We start from the raw sequence: 25,939 nt of genomic DNA, 5'->3' as shown, positions 1-25,939 counted from the left end.
TGTTTGAGTTCTAAATTAAATTAATCTTATATTATGATTCGTGTACTGCTGAGTTATTGATGGGTGATAGTTATCATTTGTAATTGTTTCATTGTACGAGTTGTCTACTCATTTTTATTGGTTGAGCTTTATTATAGTCTTATATATTCTCCACTTGTAATAATAAAAGTGAGTGAAACACAAAACGTTGAATCCCTGACAAATCTCCTCGCCTCTCCGATATCAGAAGTGGGATCGTCTCCATCTGGTCCATCACCTGATCAGTGGAATACATTGTTTGAGTTTATGAAGTGTTGTATGCAAAAGCCATTATCGACAAAGAAAAGTGTTGCGTTACCACGATTTAATCCAGAGAGTGCGGGATCGGATTCTGTTGCTTGGTGCTCTGCAGCAGAACTGTGTCTATTAGAAAATCCTCTTCATCGCGCAATGTGACGTGTTTCAAATGTGGGGTAGCTGGTCATATTGCGCCAAACTGTACGGCTCCAGGTAGCAGCCGTAGCGGTCCAGGGAACAACAAGGAGAATGGTAGCGTCGAACGCCGTGTGAATCTTTGCACAGTTGCAGCTCCTACTGGTATTCTAAACCATCTTGGTGAGTCGTTTCCATATTGTTTTGATTCAGGAGCGGAATGCTCATTAATAAAGGAATCGATAGCGATTAAGTTTTCTGGACGTAGAATTAATGAATTAATAATTTTGAAAGGCATCGGAAATGTTGTAGTAAATTGTAGCATGCAAATTTTATCTATTGTAATTATGGATTTGTTTACATTAGAGATTCTTTTTCACGTTGTCCCAGATGAATATTTGAGTTATAATATTTTAATTGGTCGAGAAATTTTGAGCTTGGGTTTTGAAGTAAATATTTCTCAAAATAATTTTAAAATCTGTAAATCTAAAGTAGTAAATGAATGTAGTAAATTCGAAATTATAAATTTTGATAATTGCAGATACGATAGAAGAAGCGTTTGAAAGACTTCGAGTGGTATTAAAAATTCTTATAGATGCGGGATTCTCATTTAATTTTTCAAAATGTTCTTTTCTCAAAACATCTGTTTCATACCTTGGGTATGAGATTCAAGAAGGACAAGTTTGTCCAAACCCTCGTAAAATAAACTCTTTAAAAATGTTACCCGCTCGAAGGACCGTTACTCAGCTTAGACAGTTTATTGGCCTTGCATCTTGTTTCCGACGGTTTGTCCCTAAGTTTTCACAAATCATGAAACCATTATATGCTCTTACCTCAGGTAAAAAATATATTGAGTGGACTGAGACACATGAAAACGCCCGACAAAAAGTAATTCATACTTTGACCAACGAACCCGTCTTAATTATCTTTGACCCGGATTACCCTATAGAACTGCATACCGATGGGTACGGAGCAATACTCATGCATAACGTAGACGGTAAAAATAAAGTTATTGAATACTTTAGTAAAAGGACAAGCCCAGCTGAGTCCAGGTATCATTCTTACGAACTCGAAACTATGGCCGTTGTTAAATCTATTAAACATTTTCGGTATTACTTGTAAACTCTCTAAAGCTCAGTCAGGTAAAATTCAAGCTGAATTACATCCCATCCCTAAGACCCGCATACCTTGGCATACTGTGCATATAGATATTACAGGTAAATTGAGCGGTAAAAATCATACTAAAGAATACATTATTGTTATTATGGATGGTTTTACCAAATATGTTTATTTACATCACACCAGAAAAATTGACTGTAATAGTGTTATTAAAGCTTTAAAGGCTTCAATATTTATATTGGGAGTTCCCGCTCGTGTGATTGCCGATCAAGGTAGATGTTTTACTGGGAAAGATTTTAAAGACTTTTGTAAATCTTTAAATATTAATCTACATTTAATAGCTACAGGTACTAGTAGGGCAAATGGTCAAGTAGAGCGTGTAATGAGTACGTTAAAAAATATGTTCACTGCTGTTGAGTCTAATAATCGTCCATGGCAAGACGCCATTGGTGAAGTTCAGCTAGCTTTAAACTCAACCGCGAATCGTATTACCAAATCTAGTGCGTTAGAATTATTAATTGGTAAGAAGGCAAGACCTTACGGGTTGTTAGTTGATGACAACGAAAATGAAATTGATATCTCTAATGTAAGACAACGAGCGATTGAAAGTATAGAGGAAAATGCTAATTATGAGAAGATTAGATTTGATAAAAATAAAGCGAAGGTTAATAAGTTTAAAATAGGAGATCACGTTTTGATTAAGAACGAAGAACGTAATCAAACGAAACTCGATAGGAAATTTAGAGGTCCATTCGTAGTAACAGAATTACTTGATACCGACAGGTACACACTAAAATCTTTAAGTAGTAGTAGAAGTTATAAGTATAGTCATGATAAGTTGAGAGAAATGCCTGAGAATTATATTCCTAATGAGTTGGATGTTTCCTCGGACAATGAAAGTTGTGCCGAGGAGACTGTTGATGTTGGTCCTGAAACAGGGACTATGGTTTAAAAAGAGACCACCAATGACGCAATGCACTAATGGCTGGCAGCAGGTCGTGGACCTGGAATTTTTATTTTTCGCACATGCATCAGTGTGTAGTCGTAACTGCAAACTAAATTAGTGGCTAATGTTAGTTTGATCAGGGCGCGATGGGCACCTGATGATGTGTCGGGCAGGTAGTTGTGGCAACTACAGAATATGTATGATACTGTATGTGGCATACAGGGTAGCCTAGAGATAGTGCAGAGGTCTATTGGTGGAGGAAATTAAATCTTATTTGACAGTTAAATGATAAGGAATAATGATTGATGGCTTTTCGATCTCTTGAGTACTGTACGATGACTATTTAGGATAATGAATAATTAATGGATTTCTGTTACTCGAGAGGACTTCTGAATCTATCTTTTGTACTTTAACTATTGTAAAACGCTTTATAATGACCGAGGTCAGTTGAAAACAAAAATTAAAATACCACTGTAACTCAATGTTTTAGATACACCCGAGGGCGTGTGATTGTCAGAATGGCCGTGTCGGAGAATAAAGTACAGTGGAGTATCTTCCGACAAAACGATGAGAATATTCTTTAGAATATCGGTATTTTTAGTAGTTTTAAGAAATGTACTATTGCTTGTAATGTTTTGTAAAATAAGGTTTAAATTGTTTTATTGCGGTAGGCTTAGGCCTAGGTAGGCACATGGTTGTCAACGTAGTCGGGATCCCAGGACGATAGGGGTATCATAAAATTAATAAGGAAAAGGAAATATGCAGTAGGTATATTATTTGAGAATATTGAGAAAAGGGTAGTCTTGCTTTGGAACCCAGATCGAACAGACGTCCTGGTGATCGCGAATTCGTTATTTCCCTGAGCCTCGGTCTATCGCAAGTTGTTTTAGTATTGTTTGAGTTCTAAATTAAATTAATCTTATATTATGATTCGTGTACTGCTGAGTTATTGATGGGTGATAGTTATCATTTGTAATTGTTTCATTGTACGAGTTGTCTACTCATTTTTATTGGTTGAGCTTTATTATAGTCTTATATATTCTCCACTTGTAATAATAAAAGTGAGTGAAACACAAAACGTTGAATCCCTGACAAATCTCCTCGCCTCTCCGATATCAGAAGTGGGATCGTCTCCATCTGGTCCATCACCTGATCAGTGGAATACATTGTTTGAGTTTATGAAGTGTTGTATGCAAAAGCCATTATCGACAAAGAAAAGTGTTGCGTTACCACGATTTAATCCAGAGAGTGCGGGATCGGATTCTGTTGCTTGGTGCTCTGCAGCAGAACTGTGTCTATTAGAAAATCCTCTTCATCGCGCAATGTGACGTGTTTCAAATGTGGGGTAGCTGGTCATATTGCGCCAAACTGTACGGCTCCAGGTAGCAGCCGTAGCGGTCCAGGGAACAACAAGGAGAATGGTAGCGTCGAACGCCGTGTGAATCTTTGCACAGTTGCAGCTCCTACTGGTATTCTAAACCATCTTGGTGAGTCGTTTCCATATTGTTTTGATTCAGGAGCGGAATGCTCATTAATAAAGGAATCGATAGCGATTAAGTTTTCTGGACGTAGAATTAATGAATTAATAATTTTGAAAGGCATCGGAAATGTTGTAGTAAATTGTAGCATGCAAATTTTATCTATTGTAATTATGGATTTGTTTACATTAGAGATTCTTTTTCACGTTGTCCCAGATGAATATTTGAGTTATAATATTTTAATTGGTCGAGAAATTTTGAGCTTGGGTTTTGAAGTAAATATTTCTCAAAATAATTTTAAAATCTGTAAATCTAAAGTAGTAAATGAATGTAGTAAATTCGAAATTATAAATTTTGATAATTGCAGATACGATAGAAGAAGCGTTTGAAAGACTTCGAGTGGTATTAAAAATTCTTATAGATGCGGGATTCTCATTTAATTTTTCAAAATGTTCTTTTCTCAAAACATCTGTTTCATACCTTGGGTATGAGATTCAAGAAGGACAAGTTTGTCCAAACCCTCGTAAAATAAACTCTTTAAAAATGTTACCCGCTCGAAGGACCGTTACTCAGCTTAGACAGTTTATTGGCCTTGCATCTTATTTCCGACGGTTTGTCCCTAAGTTTTCACAAATTATGAAACCATTATATGCTCTTACCTCAGGTAAAAAATATATTGAGTGGACTGAGACACATGAAAACGCCCGACAAAAAGTAATTCATACTTTGACCAACGAACCCGTCTTAATTATCTTTGACCCGGATTACCCTATAGAACTGCATACCGATGGGTACGGAGCAATACTCATGCATAACGTAGACGGTAAAAATAAAGTTATTGAATACTTTAGTAAAAGGACAAGCCCAGCTGAGTCCAGGTATCATTCTTACGAACTCGAAACTATGGCCGTTGTTAAATCTATTAAACATTTTCGGTATTACTTGTAAACTCTCTAAAGCTCAGTCAGGTAAAATTCAAGCTGAATTACATCCCATCCCTAAGACCCGCATACCTTGGCATACTGTGCATATAGATATTACAGGTAAATTGAGCGGTAAAAATCATACTAAAGAATACATTATTGTTATTATGGATGGTTTTACCAAATATGTTTATTTACATCACACCAGAAAAATTGACTGTAATAGTGTTATTAAAGCTTTAAAGGCTTCAATATTTATATTGGGAGTTCCCGCTCGTGTGATTGCCGATCAAGGTAGATGTTTTACTGGGAAAGATTTTAAAGACTTTTGTAAATCTTTAAATATTAATCTACATTTAATAGCTACAGGTACTAGTAGGGCAAATGGTCAAGTAGAGCGTGTAATGAGTACGTTAAAAAATATGTTCACTGCTGTTGAGTCTAATAATCGTCCATGGCAAGACGCCATTGGTGAAGTTCAGCTAGCTTTAAACTCAACCGCGAATCGTATTACCAAATCTAGTGCGTTAGAATTATTAATTGGTAAGAAGGCAAGACCTTACGGGTTGTTAGTTGATGACAACGAAAATGAAATTGATATCTCTAATGTAAGACAACGAGCGATTGAAAGTATAGAGGAAAATGCTAATTATGAGAAGATTAGATTTGATAAAAATAAAGCGAAGGTTAATAAGTTTAAAATAGGAGATCACGTTTTGATTAAGAACGAAGAACGTAATCAAACGAAACTCGATAGGAAATTTAGAGGTCCATTCGTAGTAACAGAATTACTTGATACCGACAGGTACACACTAAAATCTTTAAGTAGTAGTAGAAGTTATAAGTATAGTCATGATAAGTTGAGAGAAATGCCTGAGAATTATATTCCTAATGAGTTGGATGTTTCCTCGGACAATGAAAGTTGTGCCGAGGAGACTGTTGATGTTGGTCCTGAAACAGGGACTATGGTTTAAAAAGAGACCACCAATGACGCAATGCACTAATGGCTGGCAGCAGGTCGTGGACCTGGAATTTTTATTTTTCGCACATGCATCAGTGTGTAGTCGTAACTGCAAACTAAATTAGTGGCTAATGTTAGTTTGATCAGGGCGCGATGGGCACCTGATGATGTGTCGGGCAGGTAGTTGTGGCAACTACAGAATATGTATGATACTGTATGTGGCATACAGGGTAGCCTAGAGATAGTGCAGAGGTCTATTGGTGGAGGAAATTAAATCTTATTTGACAGTTAAATGATAAGGAATAATGATTGATGGCTTTTCGATCTCTTGAGTACTGTACGATGACTATTTAGGATAATGAATAATTAATGGATTTCTGTTACTCGAGAGGACTTCTGAATCTATCTTTTGTACTTTAACTATTGTAAAACGCTTTATAATGACCGAGGTCAGTTGAAAACAAAAATTAAAATACCACTGTAACTCAATGTTTTAGATACACCCGAGGGCGTGTGATTGTCAGAATGGCCGTGTCGGAGAATAAAGTACAGTGGAGTATCTTCCGACAAAACGATGAGAATATTCTTTAGAATATCGGTATTTTTAGTAGTTTTAAGAAATGTACTATTGCTTGTAATGTTTTGTAAAATAAGGTTTAAATTGTTTTATTGCGGTAGGCTTAGGCCTAGGTAGGCACATGGTTGTCAACGTAGTCGGGATCCCAGGACGATAGGGGTATCATAAAATTAATAAGGAAAAGGAAATATGCAGTAGGTATATTATTTGAGAATATTGAGAAAAGGGTAGTCTTGCTTTGGAACCCAGATCGAACAGACGTCCTGGTGATCGCGAATTCGTTATTTCCCTGAGCCTCGGTCTATCGCAAGTTGTTTTAGTATTGTTTGAGTTCTAAATTAAATTAATCTTATATTATGATTCGTGTACTGCTGAGTTATTGATGGGTGATAGTTATCATTTGTAATTGTTTCATTGTACGAGTTGTCTACTCATTTTTATTGGTTGAGCTTTATTATAGTCTTATATATTCTCCACTTGTAATAATAAAAGTGAGTGAAACACAAAACGTTGAATCCCTGACAAATCTCCTCGCCTCTCCGATATCAGAAGTGGGATCGTCTCCATCTGGTCCATCACCTGATCAGTGGAATACATTGTTTGAGTTTATGAAGTGTTGTATGCAAAAGCCATTATCGACAAAGAAAAGTGTTGCGTTACCACGATTTAATCCAGAGAGTGCGGGATCGGATTCTGTTGCTTGGTGCTCTGCAGCAGAACTGTGTCTATTAGAAAATCCTCTTCATCGCGCAATGTGACGTGTTTCAAATGTGGGGTAGCTGGTCATATTGCGCCAAACTGTACGGCTCCAGGTAGCAGCCGTAGCGGTCCAGGGAACAACAAGGAGAATGGTAGCGTCGAACGCCGTGTGAATCTTTGCACAGTTGCAGCTCCTACTGGTATTCTAAACCATCTTGGTGAGTCGTTTCCATATTGTTTTGATTCAGGAGCGGAATGCTCATTAATAAAGGAATCGATAGCGATTAAGTTTTCTGGACGTAGAATTAATGAATTAATAATTTTGAAAGGCATCGGAAATGTTGTAGTAAATTGTAGCATGCAAATTTTATCTATTGTAATTATGGATTTGTTTACATTAGAGATTCTTTTTCACGTTGTCCCAGATGAATATTTGAGTTATAATATTTTAATTGGTCGAGAAATTTTGAGCTTGGGTTTTGAAGTAAATATTTCTCAAAATAATTTTAAAATCTGTAAATCTAAAGTAGTAAATGAATGTAGTAAATTCGAAATTATAAATTTTGATAATTGCAGATACGATAGAAGAAGCGTTTGAAAGACTTCGAGTGGTATTAAAAATTCTTATAGATGCGGGATTCTCATTTAATTTTTCAAAATGTTCTTTTCTCAAAACATCTGTTTCATACCTTGGGTATGAGATTCAAGAAGGACAAGTTCGTCCAAACCCTCGTAAAATAAACTCTTTAAAAATGTTACCCGCTCGAAGGACCGTTACTCAGCTTAGACAGTTTATTGGCCTTGCATCTTATTTCCGACGGTTTGTCCCTAAGTTTTCACAAATTATGAAACCATTATATGCTCTTACCTCAGGTAAAAAATATATTGAGTGGACTGAGACACATGAAAACGCCCGACAAAAAGTAATTCATACTTTGACCAACGAACCCGTCTTAATTATCTTTGACCCGGATTACCCTATAGAACTGCATACCGATGGGTACGGAGCAATACTCATGCATAACGTAGACGGTAAAAATAAAGTTATTGAATACTTTAGTAAAAGGACAAGCCCAGCTGAGTCCAGGTATCATTCTTACGAACTCGAAACTATGGCCGTTGTTAAATCTATTAAACATTTTCGGTATTACTTGTAAACTCTCTAAAGCTCAGTCAGGTAAAATTCAAGCTGAATTACATCCCATCCCTAAGACCCGCATACCTTGGCATACTGTGCATATAGATATTACAGGTAAATTGAGCGGTAAAAATCATACTAAAGAATACATTATTGTTATTATGGATGGTTTTACCAAATATGTTTATTTACATCACACCAGAAAAATTGACTGTAATAGTGTTATTAAAGCTTTAAAGGCTTCAATATTTATATTGGGAGTTCCCGCTCGTGTGATTGCCGATCAAGGTAGATGTTTTACTGGGAAAGATTTTAAAGACTTTTGTAAATCTTTAAATATTAATCTACATTTAATAGCTACAGGTACTAGTAGGGCAAATGGTCAAGTAGAGCGTGTAATGAGTACGTTAAAAAATATGTTCACTGCTGTTGAGTCTAATAATCGTCCATGGCAAGACGCCATTGGTGAAGTTCAGCTAGCTTTAAACTCAACCGCGAATCGTATTACCAAATCTAGTGCGTTAGAATTATTAATTGGTAAGAAGGCAAGACCTTACGGGTTGTTAGTTGATGACAACGAAAATGAAATTGATATCTCTAATGTAAGACAACGAGCGATTGAAAGTATAGAGGAAAATGCTAATTATGAGAAGATTAGATTTGATAAAAATAAAGCGAAGGTTAATAAGTTTAAAATAGGAGATCACGTTTTGATTAAGAACGAAGAACGTAATCAAACGAAACTCGATAGGAAATTTAGAGGTCCATTCGTAGTAACAGAATTACTTGATACCGACAGGTACACACTAAAATCTTTAAGTAGTAGTAGAAGTTATAAGTATAGTCATGATAAGTTGAGAGAAATGCCTGAGAATTATATTCCTAATGAGTTGGATGTTTCCTCGGACAATGAAAGTTGTGCCGAGGAGACTGTTGATGTTGGTCCTGAAACAGGGACTATGGTTTAAAAAGAGACCACCAATGACGCAATGCACTAATGGCTGGCAGCAGGTCGTGGACCTGGAATTTTTATTTTTCGCACATGCATCAGTGTGTAGTCGTAACTGCAAACTAAATTAGTGGCTAATGTTAGTTTGATCAGGGCGCGATGGGCACCTGATGATGTGTCGGGCAGGTAGTTGTGGCAACTACAGAATATGTATGATACTGTATGTGGCATACAGGGTAGCCTAGAGATAGTGCAGAGGTCTATTGGTGGAGGAAATTAAATCTTATTTGACAGTTAAATGATAAGGAATAATGATTGATGGCTTTTCGATCTCTTGAGTACTGTACGATGACTATTTAGGATAATGAATAATTAATGGATTTCTGTTACTCGAGAGGACTTCTGAATCTATCTTTTGTACTTTAACTATTGTAAAACGCTTTATAATGACCGAGGTCAGTTGAAAACAAAAATTAAAATACCACTGTAACTCAATGTTTTAGATACACCCGAGGGCGTGTGATTGTCAGAATGGCCGTGTCGGAGAATAAAGTACAGTGGAGTATCTTCCGACAAAACGATGAGAATATTCTTTAGAATATCGGTATTTTTAGTAGTTTTAAGAAATGTACTATTGCTTGTAATGTTTTGTAAAATAAGGTTTAAATTGTTTTATTGCGGTAGGCTTAGGCCTAGGTAGGCACATGGTTGTCAACGTAGTCGGGATCCCAGGACGATAGGGGTATCATAAAATTAATAAGGAAAAGGAAATATGCAGTAGGTATATTATTTGAGAATATTGAGAAAAGGGTAGTCTTGCTTTGGAACCCAGATCGAACAGACGTCCTGGTGATCGCGAATTCGTTATTTCCCTGAGCCTCGGTCTATCGCAAGTTGTTTTAGTATTGTTTGAGTTCTAAATTAAATTAATCTTATATTATGATTCGTGTACTGCTGAGTTATTGATGGGTGATAGTTATCATTTGTAATTGTTTCATTGTACGAGTTGTCTACTCATTTTTATTGGTTGAGCTTTATTATAGTCTTATATATTCTCCACTTGTAATAATAAAAGTGAGTGAAACACAAAACGTTGAATCCCTGACAAATCTCCTCGCCTCTCCGATATCAGAAGTGGGATCGTCTCCATCTGGTCCATCACCTGATCAGTGGAATACATTGTTTGAGTTTATGAAGTGTTGTATGCAAAAGCCATTATCGACAAAGAAAAGTGTTGCGTTACCACGATTTAATCCAGAGAGTGCGGGATCGGATTCTGTTGCTTGGTGCTCTGCAGCAGAACTGTGTCTATTAGAAAATCCTCTTCATCGCGCAATGTGACGTGTTTCAAATGTGGGGTAGCTGGTCATATTGCGCCAAACTGTACGGCTCCAGGTAGCAGCCGTAGCGGTCCAGGGAACAACAAGGAGAATGGTAGCGTCGAACGCCGTGTGAATCTTTGCACAGTTGCAGCTCCTACTGGTATTCTAAACCATCTTGGTGAGTCGTTTCCATATTGTTTTGATTCAGGAGCGGAATGCTCATTAATAAAGGAATCGATAGCGATTAAGTTTTCTGGACGTAGAATTAATGAATTAATAATTTTGAAAGGCATCGGAAATGTTGTAGTAAATTGTAGCATGCAAATTTTATCTATTGTAATTATGGATTTGTTTACATTAGAGATTCTTTTTCACGTTGTCCCAGATGAATATTTGAGTTATAATATTTTAATTGGTCGAGAAATTTTGAGCTTGGGTTTTGAAGTAAATATTTCTCAAAATAATTTTAAAATCTGTAAATCTAAAGTAGTAAATGAATGTAGTAAATTCGAAATTATAAATTTTGATAATTGCAGATACGATAGAAGAAGCGTTTGAAAGACTTCGAGTGGTATTAAAAATTCTTATAGATGCGGGATTCTCATTTAATTTTTCAAAATGTTCTTTTCTCAAAACATCTGTTTCATACCTTGGGTATGAGATTCAAGAAGGACAAGTTCGTCCAAACCCTCGTAAAATAAACTCTTTAAAAATGTTACCCGCTCGAAGGACCGTTACTCAGCTTAGACAGTTTATTGGCCTTGCATCTTATTTCCGACGGTTTGTCCCTAAGTTTTCACAAATTATGAAACCATTATATGCTCTTACCTCAGGTAAAAAATATATTGAGTGGACTGAGACACATGAAAACGCCCGACAAAAAGTAATTCATACTTTGACCAACGAACCCGTCTTAATTATCTTTGACCCGGATTACCCTATAGAACTGCATACCGATGGGTACGGAGCAATACTCATGCATAACGTAGACGGTAAAAATAAAGTTATTGAATACTTTAGTAAAAGGACAAGCCCAGCTGAGTCCAGGTATCATTCTTACGAACTCGAAACTATGGCCGTTGTTAAATCTATTAAACATTTTCGGTATTACTTGTAAACTCTCTAAAGCTCAGTCAGGTAAAATTCAAGCTGAATTACATCCCATCCCTAAGACCCGCATACCTTGGCATACTGTGCATATAGATATTACAGGTAAATTGAGCGGTAAAAATCATACTAAAGAATACATTATTGTTATTATGGATGGTTTTACCAAATATGTTTATTTACATCACACCAGAAAAATTGACTGTAATAGTGTTATTAAAGCTTTAAAGGCTTCAATATTTATATTGGGAGTTCCCGCTCGTGTGATTGCCGATCAAGGTAGATGTTTTACTGGGAAAGATTTTAAAGACTTTTGTAAATCTTTAAATATTAATCTACATTTAATAGCTACAGGTACTAGTAGGGCAAATGGTCAAGTAGAGCGTGTAATGAGTACGTTAAAAAATATGTTCACTGCTGTTGAGTCTAATAATCGTCCATGGCAAGACGCCATTGGTGAAGTTCAGCTAGCTTTAAACTCAACCGCGAATCGTATTACCAAATCTAGTGCGTTAGAATTATTAATTGGTAAGAAGGCAAGACCTTACGGGTTGTTAGTTGATGACAACGAAAATGAAATTGATATCTCTAATGTAAGACAACGAGCGATTGAAAGTATAGAGGAAAATGCTAATTATGAGAAGATTAGATTTGATAAAAATAAAGCGAAGGTTAATAAGTTTAAAATAGGAGATCACGTTTTGATTAAGAACGAAGAACGTAATCAAACGAAACTCGATAGGAAATTTAGAGGTCCATTCGTAGTAACAGAATTACTTGATACCGACAGGTACACACTAAAATCTTTAAGTAGTAGTAGAAGTTATAAGTATAGTCATGATAAGTTGAGAGAAATGCCTGAGAATTATATTCCTAATCCTCGGACAATGAAAGTTGTGCCGAGGAGACTGTTGATGTTGGTCCTGAAACAGGGACTATGGTTTAAAAAGAGACCACCAATGACGCAATGCACTAATGGCTGGCAGCAGGTCGTGGACCTGGAATTTTTATTTTTCGCACATGCATCAGTGTGTAGTCGTAACTGTAAACTAAATTAGTGGCTAATGTTAGTTTGATCAGGGCGCGATGGGCACCTGATGATGTGTCGGGCAGGTAGTTGTGGCAACTACAGAATATGTATGATACTGTATGTGGCATACAGGGTAGCCTAGAGATAGTGCAGAGGTCTATTGGTGGAGGAAATTAAATCTTATTTGACAGTTAAATGATAAGGAATAATGATTGATGGCTTTTCGATCTCTTGAGTACTGTACGATGACTATTTAGGATAATGAATAATTAATGGATTTCTGTTACTCGAGAGGACTTCTGAATCTATCTTTTGTACTTTAACTATTGTAAAACGCTTTATAATGACCGAGGTCAGTTGAAAACAAAAATTAAAATACCACTGTAACTCAATGTTTTAGATACACCCGAGGGCGTGTGATTGTCAGAATGGCCGTGTCGGAGAATAAAGTACAGTGGAGTATCTTCCGACAAAACGATGAGAATATTCTTTAGAATATCGGTATTTTTAGTAGTTTTAAGAAATGTACTATTGCTTGTAATGTTTTGTAAAATAAGGTTTAAATTGTTTTATTGCGGTAGGCTTAGGCCTAGGTAGGCACATGGTTGTCAACGTAGTCGGGATCCCAGGACGATAGGGGTATCATAAAATTAATAAGGAAAAGGAAATATGCAGTAGGTATATTATTTGAGAATATTGAGAAAAGGGTAGTCTTGCTTTGGAACCCAGATCGAACAGACGTCCTGGTGATCGCGAATTCGTTATTTCCCTGAGCCTCGGTCTATCGCAAGTTGTTTTAGTATTGTTTGAGTTCTAAATTAAATTAATCTTATATTATGATTCGTGTACTGCTGAGTTATTGATGGGTGATAGTTATCATTTGTAATTGTTTCATTGTACGAGTTGTCTACTCATTTTTATTGGTTGAGCTTTATTATAGTCTTATATATTCTTCACTTGTAATAATAAAAGTGAGTGAAACACAAAACGTTGAATCCCTGACAAATCTCCTCGCCTCTCCGATATATATATATATATAGATTTCACTTTCTTGTAAACAAGATAACTTCCGTAATTTTGCGCCAATCACTTTCAAATTTATACATAAAATGTAACGACCCAAAATATCGGTCGAGTTCGTTAATGGGAAAAACTGGACCATGGGGGTGGAAATGGGGCCTTTTTCGAAAAAAAACAACAAAATATCGTTATAACTTTCTTATTAGATAAACTATCGAACTAGTTTAAAGTTCCTACTGTTCTTTGAATAAGATTCTAAAACTTATATAAGTAAAGTTTTTTGATATCACCAACCATTGGCACAGGGAGTGAAAAAATGGGGTTTGAAGACAAAAAATATCATATTTATCTTAATAGGCAGAGCATCGAATCGGTTTAAAGGGGTCGTTAGTCCTCTAAACATTACATAAAACCTTTTTCTGAAGTAAGTGTTGATTGACCAACCCTTACGGCAAAGGATGACCAAAATATTGCTGGAATTGTAAGAAGATGGGGCTTGTCATATGCTAAACATGTGAATCATTTTTTTACATGCAACCATTGTCGTATTGAGTAAACTGTATTAAGTTTTCTTAACTCTAAGGTGGAAATCTGTTTTATCCCCTACTTAACACCGGTGAAATCTACCTCCGCCTTCCCGCGTGCCGAAAGGGATTTTTTGTAACTTATTCTTAGATAATTTTTGACGCCAAAACTAAATATCATCTCAAAGTTTATCGTAAGAGCTTCATTTTTTTGTAACTTTGAATTGTAAAAATAATAATTGTTAAAAGAATTTATTTTTTCTATTAAGAGTAAACACTTGTTAAGATTTGTTTGCTAGTAAATATTTATATCTTTTTTTTTATGTGATGTGCGGGCATCGAATACTATGATCATTTAGCCCGAATGAAAATTTGCAGCGAATGAAAAATGCCATGACTGACCAGGATTCAAACCCAGGACTTTGGGATGAAAGGCTGTGACGCTACCACTCGCACCACGGAGGCCGACAATATTTATATTACTGAAATATGAATATCTTGTAGGAGTGACTACTGCAACTAATATATAATTACATAAGTATCATACCAGAATGATATAGATACTACCTTTTTACTTTGTTTCATTCCTTTTAGGAAAAATTAATTTATTACAGTAATATTATTTAATTAATAGCTTTTATTAATGACGTCATAATCAATATATCATTTCAAACATTACTTTTATTGTGGAATAACCCGAACCAGAGAATCATTTTATTTTGGTTTTCCTGTGTATACAATTGTGAGTTTGTTCTTTTGCTTTATTCATATTTTATTTGATTGACGTGTATCGTTTTTGTTATACTACATACATATTGTTTTTTTGTGTATTAGTAATAATCTATATAAAAATGCTTCGTAATTGTTTTAATCATCCTAATAATTTTTGTTATGTGCGAGGTGAATTAACTTTTAGATCAAAGAAATATTACTTCCTTCCTTTAAAATTTATATGAACCCTATTTTGAGTTTAAAGTAGGAGATAAGGACAAGTATTTGACCCATATATCTGTTGTAATTCTTGTGTAACTTTACTAATCAACTGGCTACGTGAGTGGCCACAACATAAATGATGCAATTCTATACTATGGAGAGCCTAAGGATTACTCAACAAATTATTATCTTTGTATCACAAAAATTATAGTTATCGCAAGTAAACTCAAGAAACTATTGCATATTCTATTCTTCCTTAAGCCGTAAGACCTATTGCTTAAAGTGAATAGGAATATGGAATAGATACATGTTCCAGTTTCGCCAGAAAATGAAGTATAGAAGAAATGTTGACGATGAAAAAGTCTATAGTGCTTTAGAAAGAACATCGAAGGTTTCACTCAAAAACTACTACCATATCTAACTTCTATTAAACTATGCATTCAAATCATTATTTGATTGAGTTTTTTAAACAACAAAAATACTATTCTCATACCAAAAAAACAAGTGTTGATTTGTCAACAACGACAATTCTGTCCTACAATTCAACCTACACAAATTTTTCTTGATTTAATCAAAAATCAAGAAACAAATTCAAAAATGTCATAAACTTCTAATAAAAACATATCCTATCTCTCTCTTCTCTGGTCCGCTTTCGGTAGCGAGATCATTGCCTACACCCTTAGACACCGCAGCTCCATCACAGAGTTTTCAATGCATCCATTCTCATCCTAAAAGCAGATAGCTTAGTTAACTGGGGCTTGATGCCAAAACGCCTGTCTTGGCGAAGTAAGCATTTAGACGGACGCCTAGCCACCCGTGTTACTACTTTATGTACATAAACAACATTAAACCCCGTCAGCTATTCTCCACAGGGCTAAGAACCTCAATATGTCAGCAGCTGTGTTCTATTCCCTTTCAGCTTTCCAGATGATACTCTTTTTCTGTTTAGCCTCCGGAGCCACCGTGAGGTATTACTTCAGAGGATTAATGAGGATGATATGAATGAATGTAAATGAAGTTTAGTCTTGTACATTCTCAGGTCGACCGTTCTTGAGATGTGTGATTAATTGAAATTGTTCCGTTCTACGTCGAGCCGTCCGGTGCTGTGATCTAGTAGGTGCTAGCGCTCACGGGAGAGTTCTACTCGTACTTCATTCGGCGCTCGAATCTGATCCAAGGTGATCCCGTCATACTCTTAGTCTGGATGGACTCCATTCTTTGTTAGGATGAACGTTAGCTTTAATGTTTTATTTAATTTTATATTTTTTATTTTTATATGTCAAGCTATACGTTATGTTACAATTCATTTTATTAACTGTCAAGATGAAATTCATTAAACCATTATTCAACAAACAACAGGACGTTGTCTTCATTGATCACCTATGAACATACAGTCCAACCTCGCTCTAAAATCTACCAGAAATCCAACACCGGTATCTACGATCTAGTAATCAAATTCGTATAACAATTACTACCTTGGCTAGAATTTGAACCTTATAACTCTTGACTTCGAAATCAGCTGATTTGAGATGCCACTAGACCACTAGACCAGCCCGGTGGGCTCGTCACTAGACCACTACTAGCATTGTTATAATAATTGCTGCGGTTTCGTATATGAGTGGCACAGCAGGAACAGGAAAGCTACTTTATTAAGAACGAGTGGCCGATGACAGAAAAATTTTATTTGTCAATCTTTTGTAAATGCCAAAAATATTTATCTTCCACAATTACACATAAAACTTGGTTTAATGTAAATTTTTATCAAAACTTAATGGCCAAGATTTCTAAGAGCATGTTTCCTAAGATCTTTCGTGATATGGTTACTAATAATACGTAAATAATAAAATACAGCCATAATAATAACATTCAAAAAACATAGCATTCAGAATACGGTAACATACCACCAAATTTATTAGAAGCGAGAATATTCCTACGTGCTAAGTAGCAAGTCTGTCAGTGTATGACCTTGATTGCTATTTTCTGATACTGAGCTTGCGAAATTATATTGTTTTATATACGCGCGACGCCGATACGGTTATTGGGCTTAGTAGGAGTGTAATATAGTGAGAGCGTATAAAAATCTCATCGAGGGTGTCATGGCACCCGCGGGCTCTGCGTTGCCGACCCTTACTATAGGGCATGTAATTCCTTAAAAAAAAAGATTTCTTTAAATCCGTGTTATTAAATTCCCTTGCCCTTTATTCAGTTTGGTTTGTAGATTTGAAATCACATAACTTATTGAATGAATGTAACAGAAAAAAATTTTTTTTTTTTGTATCCCAGTACTTTTAAAACAGGTGGTATTTTACAGATAACTACTATACATGCTAATTTTAAAATCTATACTATTATTTTTGACTTAATACTAAGAGAACTTTGGCACATTTTCTTTTTTTCTAAAAAAATATAATCTCCCGTAAATATAGTTATTTTAGAGACAAATATATACACGGATTGTTCTAGATCACCCGTCCACCTATTCTAAAATTGAAGGACGTTTTTTTCTGGAAAATTAAAAAAAATTTGATCACCAAGTCGGGGACGCTGTACTTTTTGGTCATATTGCTAGCTTCAGGTTTTGACCAGATAAGTCTTGTCCGAAACATTTTCCCATAAAGTGCCAACGTTTTACCTCTAAATGACCTTCAAAATTTAACTAGTCCTGAATTCCTTTCAAAAACTTTTAAGCACCAAAAACTTGATTTTTACAAAACAAACAAAGATTAACTAAATCTATAAATGTAAATCATATATGTTTTCGCGTTTGGTGGTATTATCAGCATCCGGTTCTGACCGGAAGGAGTAAGCGATCTTCAGTTTTCTAAACGGGACATACTTTTGTACCACGGATTTGAATTATACCCACAAAATACGGTAAATCTTTTGAGAAATTTTTCCAAAAGTGCCTTGTTAGTTCCTAAAATGATCATTAAACTCTAACTGGTCCTAAATATTTTCAAAACCTTTTCAACTTTTCGGTAATGATAAAAAGAAAAGAAAACAATTTTATTGAAAAATCACATGCATCCTGTCGAACGCTGAGCTCATTAATTTCCACTCTTGACAGAACTAGATTATTTTGACAAGATCTCTATTTTTTTCGTATTAAATAGAACCGGAAGTTATATTATTGTAAATTTTTATTAGTTTTGTAAAAATCAAGTTTTTGGTGCTTAAAAGAGTCTCTGAAAGGAATTCAAGACTAGGTAAAGTTCGAAGGTTATTTAGAGCTTAAAGATGAAACTTGAAAAATGTCTCGGTCAAAACTTACGCACCTTTGTCCTTAGAATCCAAATTAGCGGTAAAAATATGTGTGTTCCATTTAAAAAATGAACTTTCGGTCAAGTTAGCCCACTTTCGGTTTCGACCGGAAGTTGGCAATATGAGTAAAAGGTAGAGCGCCCCCGACTTGGTTATCAAATGTTTTGCATTTTCCAGAAAAATCACTTCCTTTAATTTTAGAAGGGGTGGACAGGTGGTCTAGGACACCCGGTATATATATATATATATATATGTATATAAAATTTATATCGTCATAGTAGTTCGACCTTTGTTTTATTTCTTATGACCATCATTTTTTCCTTGACTTAAATCTTCACTTATTCAAGGTGATACGTTATGGTATGATTTTCAGGATTAACATGATATGTATTTTTTTAAAAGATACAAAAAAAGCTTAGTTACTTATAAATTTATTAGAAAATATTAAGAAAAATGAAATTATATAAAAAAATATTTTTAAAAAATTGACAAAAGCGATTTATTCTATCTCCATTAAAAAACAACAAAATAAACAGTTCTAATTAAATTGGAAATTTAACTGCACAACGAGGATGTATACTACCTTATAAAGAGAAACTACCTTGAATTTTGAAAATTTTTACACGAGTTTAGAAGTTATAAGCACTTAAATATTATTTTAATAAAAACAAAGAAATATTTAACCTAATTTTATTGATAAAAATAACATTGACCTCTGTAATTTTTAGTTGAAGGTTAATAATATATTATAAATAAAATCAAAATAGAAATAGAATTAATAAAACTAATAGAGAGAAGGCCAGTAAAAATGACAGCTGCAAAATAAAAAATAAAGATAATGTAATTCTAACGGTAGTAATACATTTCTATTTTAATTACTTCAAAACATTTAATATTGATTAAATGTTGATTGAATTCTAATTTAATACAATGAGAAAGTCGCGTCTCAACATATGTCGTGCGGAGGTCCGGGGCATGCCGAATACCGGTCAGGCATGGCATCTTTTCATACGCTACCAATTTCCATTGCGGTAATGACCATAGCTGTTGATGCCCGTTCTTTCATTAAAAAAAATATAAAAAAAATACAAAAGTAACAACTACGGTTTGTTTTATCATTAAAATATTTTTTTACTACCAGAAAAAATTTAATTTTTTATGAAGCTTACATCTATTTTTGTATCTCTATTTTTAATTTAGAATTTAGGAAAATTATATTGAAATAATATAAACATTTCTTGATATTTATTACTTTTAATACGTAACTTTTTGGAATACAACACAGCTCTTTTTTTAAAAATAATCTTATAAACTGGTTCATCAGTGGAGTGATTTGTTATATACAGAAGAGTGATCAAAAAATGACCCAACATTATGAAAGAATGTTTCCTTTTTTTGTTGCTGGATTAATTGAGGAATAATGGGTAATACAATGCAGCAAAAATATTCATTGTCTCTCAATACATTAGATCTGTCAGTTATGCTGAAACCCAGAATGCCTTCACAGAAAATTATGGCGTGGATGCACCAAACAAGTCCTCCATCAAGCGACTATACGACAAGTTCCAAGAAACAGGGAATGTAGCAGATGCAGCCGAAGGTGCTAACCAGAAAAGTTGACCGACACGCAAACTGCATAATCTGTTGGTCTCGAGAAGTTTGTGCGACGTCTGTCTAGCCGGTCTGGTCTCTCCAGAAAGAATTCGTGTTGTTCACGAGTTGTGTGATCTGCAGACTGGAAAACGTGTAGCTTTCTGTCAGCGGTTCATGTTTTCTGTAACGCCAGATGGGGGGAAGAACTCGAATGGTTTTGGTCTGATATTACTAGTTCCACTTTGATGGGTATATAAATGCACAGAATTCATTTGGGTTACGGAATTCCACATCAGTTACACGGATAAAACGTAGGTGTTTGGTGTGTATCTTCCACGTAGGCAAATCTTCATGATATTCTTTGACGGCACATTGAACAATGAGCGCTACAAATTAATTAAATTATTTGTTAATAATTCTTTAACACTTAATTCAAAAACTAATAGATGTTCTTATTTATATTTTGCCCGAATGATTTTTAAATTTATATAATTTCACAGTGTCTTAGTTTAAGGGTATTAATATAGTAATAATTATATTATTATAATTATATAATAGAAATATAATAACATATTAATTAAATTAAAAATATAAACATAAAAATCTTGGCTTATAAATGAAATGTATTTATCTATGCTAATAAGAATATATTTAGAACTTTATAATCAAATATGGCGGGATGGAATGTACCCGCAGCAGTGGAAAAAAGCTCATGTCGTTCCAGTACCAAAGAAAAATAAAAATTTAACAGATCCCAATAGCTACCGTCCTATTTCCTTGACGTGTGGTATGGGAAAAATACTGGAAAAAATGATTAATAATCGACTCGACTGGGTTTTAGAAAAAGAAAACCTGATATCACCATATCAAGCAGGTTTTCGACAGTACCATTCCACTACCGATCAAATGATCAGCTTAGAGGACGATATATATAACAGCTTTATTACAAGGAAACAAGGTGTCGGAGTCTTGTTTGATCTTCAGAAGGCTTTCGATATGACCTGGCGTCATGGTATAATGCTCCAGATACATGAATGGGGCATTCGTGGCAATCTGCCAGTCTTACTGAGCAACTATGAATGACCGTACTTTCCAAGTACGAGTCAATAGCGAATATTCATCTGTAAGAAATTTGGAAAATGGCATACCACAAGGTTCGCCGTTGAGCCGTACCAATCGAGCCTTACCATCGCCATTAATAAATTGATATTAGCCATTCCAGTAGAAATCAGCAAAAGCGTCTATGTTGATGATTTGGCAAATGTGTATGCCAGTAACAAGACTGCTATGGTGAGGTACAAATTGCAACGAGCGATCAATGCTCTAAATGAAGTTGCAAGGAATAACGGATTCCAATTCTCACCAGAAAAAACGTGCTGTGTACACTTTTGTAGGAAGAGAATTCCTCATCAAAGTCCTGCGTTGACAATTGATGATAATCCAATACAATATAAAGACAACGTAAGATATTTCGGACTAGTATTGGATAAATCCCTTACATGGGGATTACATATACAGGACTTGAGTGATAGATGCAAAAGAGCCCTAAACATTATAAAATGTTTATCGAACTTAAATTGGGGCTCAGACAAAGAGACATTATTGAGATTGTATAAAGCATTGGTTCAATCTAAACTAGACTACGGATGTATCGTATATTCATCCGCTAGAAAGTCGCACTTAAGAAAGTTAGACGTAGTTCATAATAGCGGAATAAGATATGCAACAGGCGCTTTCCGCACAAGTCCGGCGGCTAGTCTGATGTCTGAAGCCGGAATAATGCCACTACATTATAGAAGAGAGATCCTTTTACTAAGATACACAGCAAATATATGGGCTTATCCTGCCCATATAAATAATAAACTTTTCAACAACCATCCTATGGCTGCATTATACGAACGTCGTGCTACCTATTCCAGATCAGCCGGAATTAGGTACCACGAATTAAGAAGTAAATACGAAATTGCCATTCCAGATACATTGGCAATTTCTACTAGAGAAATATCGCCATGGCTCTTGCCAGCGGTAAATACAAGGTTGGATCTCTCTCAAGGAGAAATAAAAAAGAAACCAGCAGTGATCATCCAACGGGAATTGTTGGCAACCGTCAGTAGTTACGAAGAACATATTAGAATTCATACTGACGGTTCTAAAACCGAACATGGTGTTGGATGCTCAATATATGTAAATGGAGAAGCCCACTTTTGGAAACTGCCAGATGTGGCCAGTGTCTACACGGCAGAACTCACTGCAATTCAGCAAGCTCTTCGCTACACTGAACACTATTGCGAAGAGAGAGTGCTAATATGTTCCGGTTCTTTAAGTGCACTTGTCGCAATTCGGAACAAGAACATTAAGGATGTCCTAATTGCAAACATCCTGTCCATTTTATACGTTCTAAATCAACGAGGACAGCGATGCGTATTTGTATGGACTCCGGGGCATGCTGGTATTACAGGTAATGAAATCGCAGACGAAGCTTCCCGAAAGGCAACAGTCTGCGATGATTTGGATGCATTTCCTGTAAGAGCGGCAGATGTTAAAAACCGTCTAACATACATAGTAAAAAACAAGTGGAATGCTGAATGGAGGAGTTTAAATACAAAATTCAACTCAGTAAAAACTTCTCCTTATAAATGGAAAAGCGACTTTAAGTTGACTCGCCGTGAACAAGTAGCGGTGACCAGACTTAGAATCGGTCACACGCGATTAACAAATTCATATTTGTTAACCGGCGAAGTGAGACCAATGTGCGGTGATTGCAATAAAACACTGACAATCAAGCATCTAATAGAAGAGTGTACCATATATGAGGACCTCAGAAAGAGGTTCTGTCTTAGAAATAATATTACTGCTGATTTGGATAATGGAAATGAAGAAAATATAGTTGCATTTTTACACGCCAGTGGACTTCTTAAAAGTCTATAAAATGAAAGTTTAAAGCTGTGATAAAAGAATCTCTAAGCGGTAGTTTTATATATATATATAAGGTAGTCTCGAAGCGTGGCACGTATAGTGACGGAAGGTAGCCCTCTTGCTTAGGCCATTTTGGCTCACCTGCACTCAAGAGCAATGAGTCGGGGTGTGTTCGATGATGGCATGGATTGCCAATCCTCGCGCCCTCAAGGGTGGATTGAGGGCGCGAGGCTATGGGTATGCGCGGTGCATGCCTGTAGCCTGTTTATAAGTAGGAACTGCCACGGCACCCTGGCGCGACTGATATACTGCTCAACGGCGGTTCTGGTCGCCCCGAGGTTGCTCAAACAAACTATAAACGAGACTCGTAGAAGAAAGAAAGATATGGTATTGATAAGTTGAATTTTTTTAATTTCATGGTCTTTTGAGAACCTTATCTCAAATTTTAATATCGGGGCCCTTTACACCCCGTAAGTGTTGTGTGTTGTACTTGTGTTTTGTGTCTTAATGTTTTTGTGTAGTTTGTGCTTTTAAATAAAATGTAAGTGCCCTTTACACCCTTACATATGACGATCCAGATGGTGATACAAATTACTTTTAAAGAATGTGACGAGGGCTAATGACCTTAGCAGTCGATGCCCGTAAAAATTCAGTTAAAAAAAAAAAAGAATCTATAAAAAATAAAAAAATTATATCCAAAAATAAAAATGTATTCACCTCTATTAAATCTACAAGCCTTTATTATGCTTATATTGTCGTTTTTAATAAATTCCTCACCGTTAAAAATAAAAAAATATTCATCAATTTATTTAAGATACAATTAAACGATTTTTTTTCTTAACAATATTACTCTGCCGATAAATTTTTAAATAATACTGGTTAAAAAATTTAAAAAACCAGGAATATTCCCGATCAGGTTTAATATGTTAATGAATGCATGCTCCAATTATTTTAATCAGTGCCTTCTGAATTGTTTATTAGCTTTTAAATATTTATTATTGTGAATTTCCATTGGTTAATTAGATTTTTATTGCTATTCTAATTCAATGCAAAAAACTTATTGTTGGAATCATCTGATATTATTGCAAACTTATTTTCCTAATATGTACATCGCAATCTATTCAATTAGTGAACGATACACAATCCCCTCCGTGACCAGATAAGATGTGGATGACATGTAAATGAGGTGTAGTTAAACAACTGATTTGCGACAACTTAACCACTAGACTAGCCCGGCGGGCTGTTAATATATGAAATAAATTATTTTAAACAAATTTGGATAAAAATAATACTTAATTAGCTTTAAAGGTTTATACTAAATTGTTTCATTGGATTTTCATTTTTAAAAAAATTGATTTTTTATTTTTCTAAAATATTCAATTCTTCTGTTTTGTAATATTGAACATTTTGTGTCGTTTAATACCTAGTTAATAAAAAAAAAAAAAAATTAACCATAGTCATGTCCAACCCTTGACGATTCTAATTCCTTGAAATTTTCCTGGTAGGCTTTACGGGTGGTTTGCCATTGCCTTCCCACTGTGGTTAATTGAAACCCAACCGCCAAAGAACACCGGTGACAAACAGTCTAGAATTCAAATCCGTATAAAAGCAACTGTCTTTACAAGGACTCGAACCTTAGAACTCTCGACTTCAAAAATCAGCTGATTTTGTGATGACGAGTTTAACCATTAGACTAATGGTTAAACCGACAGGTTAATTAACCTAGTTAAAATCCACCACATTTTGATATGTCTTGTTTTTAATAACTACGGAAGTCTTACGTTTGTATTTAGTTTATGTGGACTTTATTCGTAATATTTTCTCAGAATCAAATTTTCTACAAGTTTTGTTTAAATATGTTTGTAGTTATTACCCGTTTAACAAAGTTATTTTACATCAAACATAAAATAGTGTGCTTTTCAACCATATTCTTTTGTTTTTTACCCCAAATTTCTCAAATAATATTAAAAAAAGAGTTCAGAGACCTATTTTTTTCTTCAATTTTTCAGGCAGATTTCGTATAAAGCCACTAAAATTTACCATTTAATTTTGATTTCAAGAATTTCAATCGGGCAAAATTTTATCGAAGGCATAGAAATAAGGGGGAAATCTTTCGTGAGCTGACAGTCGCTAACGAAGCATTTCGAACCTATGTTTATAAGTAACTTTTTATTTATTTTCAACAGTAGTTTATGTCCTGCAATTTTGTTACATTCTTTGTCAATCACTCTATATATATCTTTATTTATATATTAATATTATTTGATGTGTTTGTATTTTCAACCGGTTTTACTTGAAAATATATAAAGTATATATAACAATAAACTGGAATTCAATTGCGAGTATTTCTTTAATTTTATGATTATTTGTATACTCTGTAATGTTCCTTTGATCACGGTTATGTTATACCACGGTTTCCGTTGACCAATCTCGGTGTCGTAGTTCCTTTTACTTTTCCGTCTAGATAGTGCTTTAGCAGACTCTTTTCCGGACTCCTGTCCGTAATGTTGGGATCTGCTTGGGTCTCGAACTCGATGGTCCGGTCAACTCAGTAACTGGTGCGTTAAGCCTCGCGGCTACACCAGTGTACCGACTGTATGAGCGAAATTTGTTCTATATAAGTTGTGAAATTACACTAGTTTAGTTAGGTCGACCGTCGATGCTAGTTCCGCCACACCCGCTCGAATGAAATACGGTAGGCGCGTTTAATTAGAATCATTGAATTAAACGAAAAAATATTATATTTAAATAGAATGATGAATATTTTAAATTAATTTGTGTGTTTTTGCGTGTGTAAGTTGTGTATCAGAACATCCCACAGTTGTAGGACTTTCCCGGAACACTACTTTAGCCCCGTAACGGGAAAGTCCTACAACTGTGTTGTCAGCTTTATTTTGATTTAATGCATTAGTATAACCATCAAAATATAAAATATTTATTTTATTCATTTATTTATTTACTTGTAAATATATGTAAAAATAAATTTTTGTTATTTTGCGAAAGCTTTAGCAATAAACTCAACCACGGTAACA

Source organism: Lycorma delicatula, chromosome 1 (genome assembly GCF_047948215.1).
Source record: "Lycorma delicatula isolate Av1 chromosome 1, ASM4794821v1, whole genome shotgun sequence".
NCBI classification, from domain to species: Eukaryota; Metazoa; Arthropoda; class Insecta; order Hemiptera; family Fulgoridae; genus Lycorma; species Lycorma delicatula.
The sequence above is the reverse complement of the archived record's forward strand: the minus strand, read 5'-3'. Positions refer to the sequence as shown.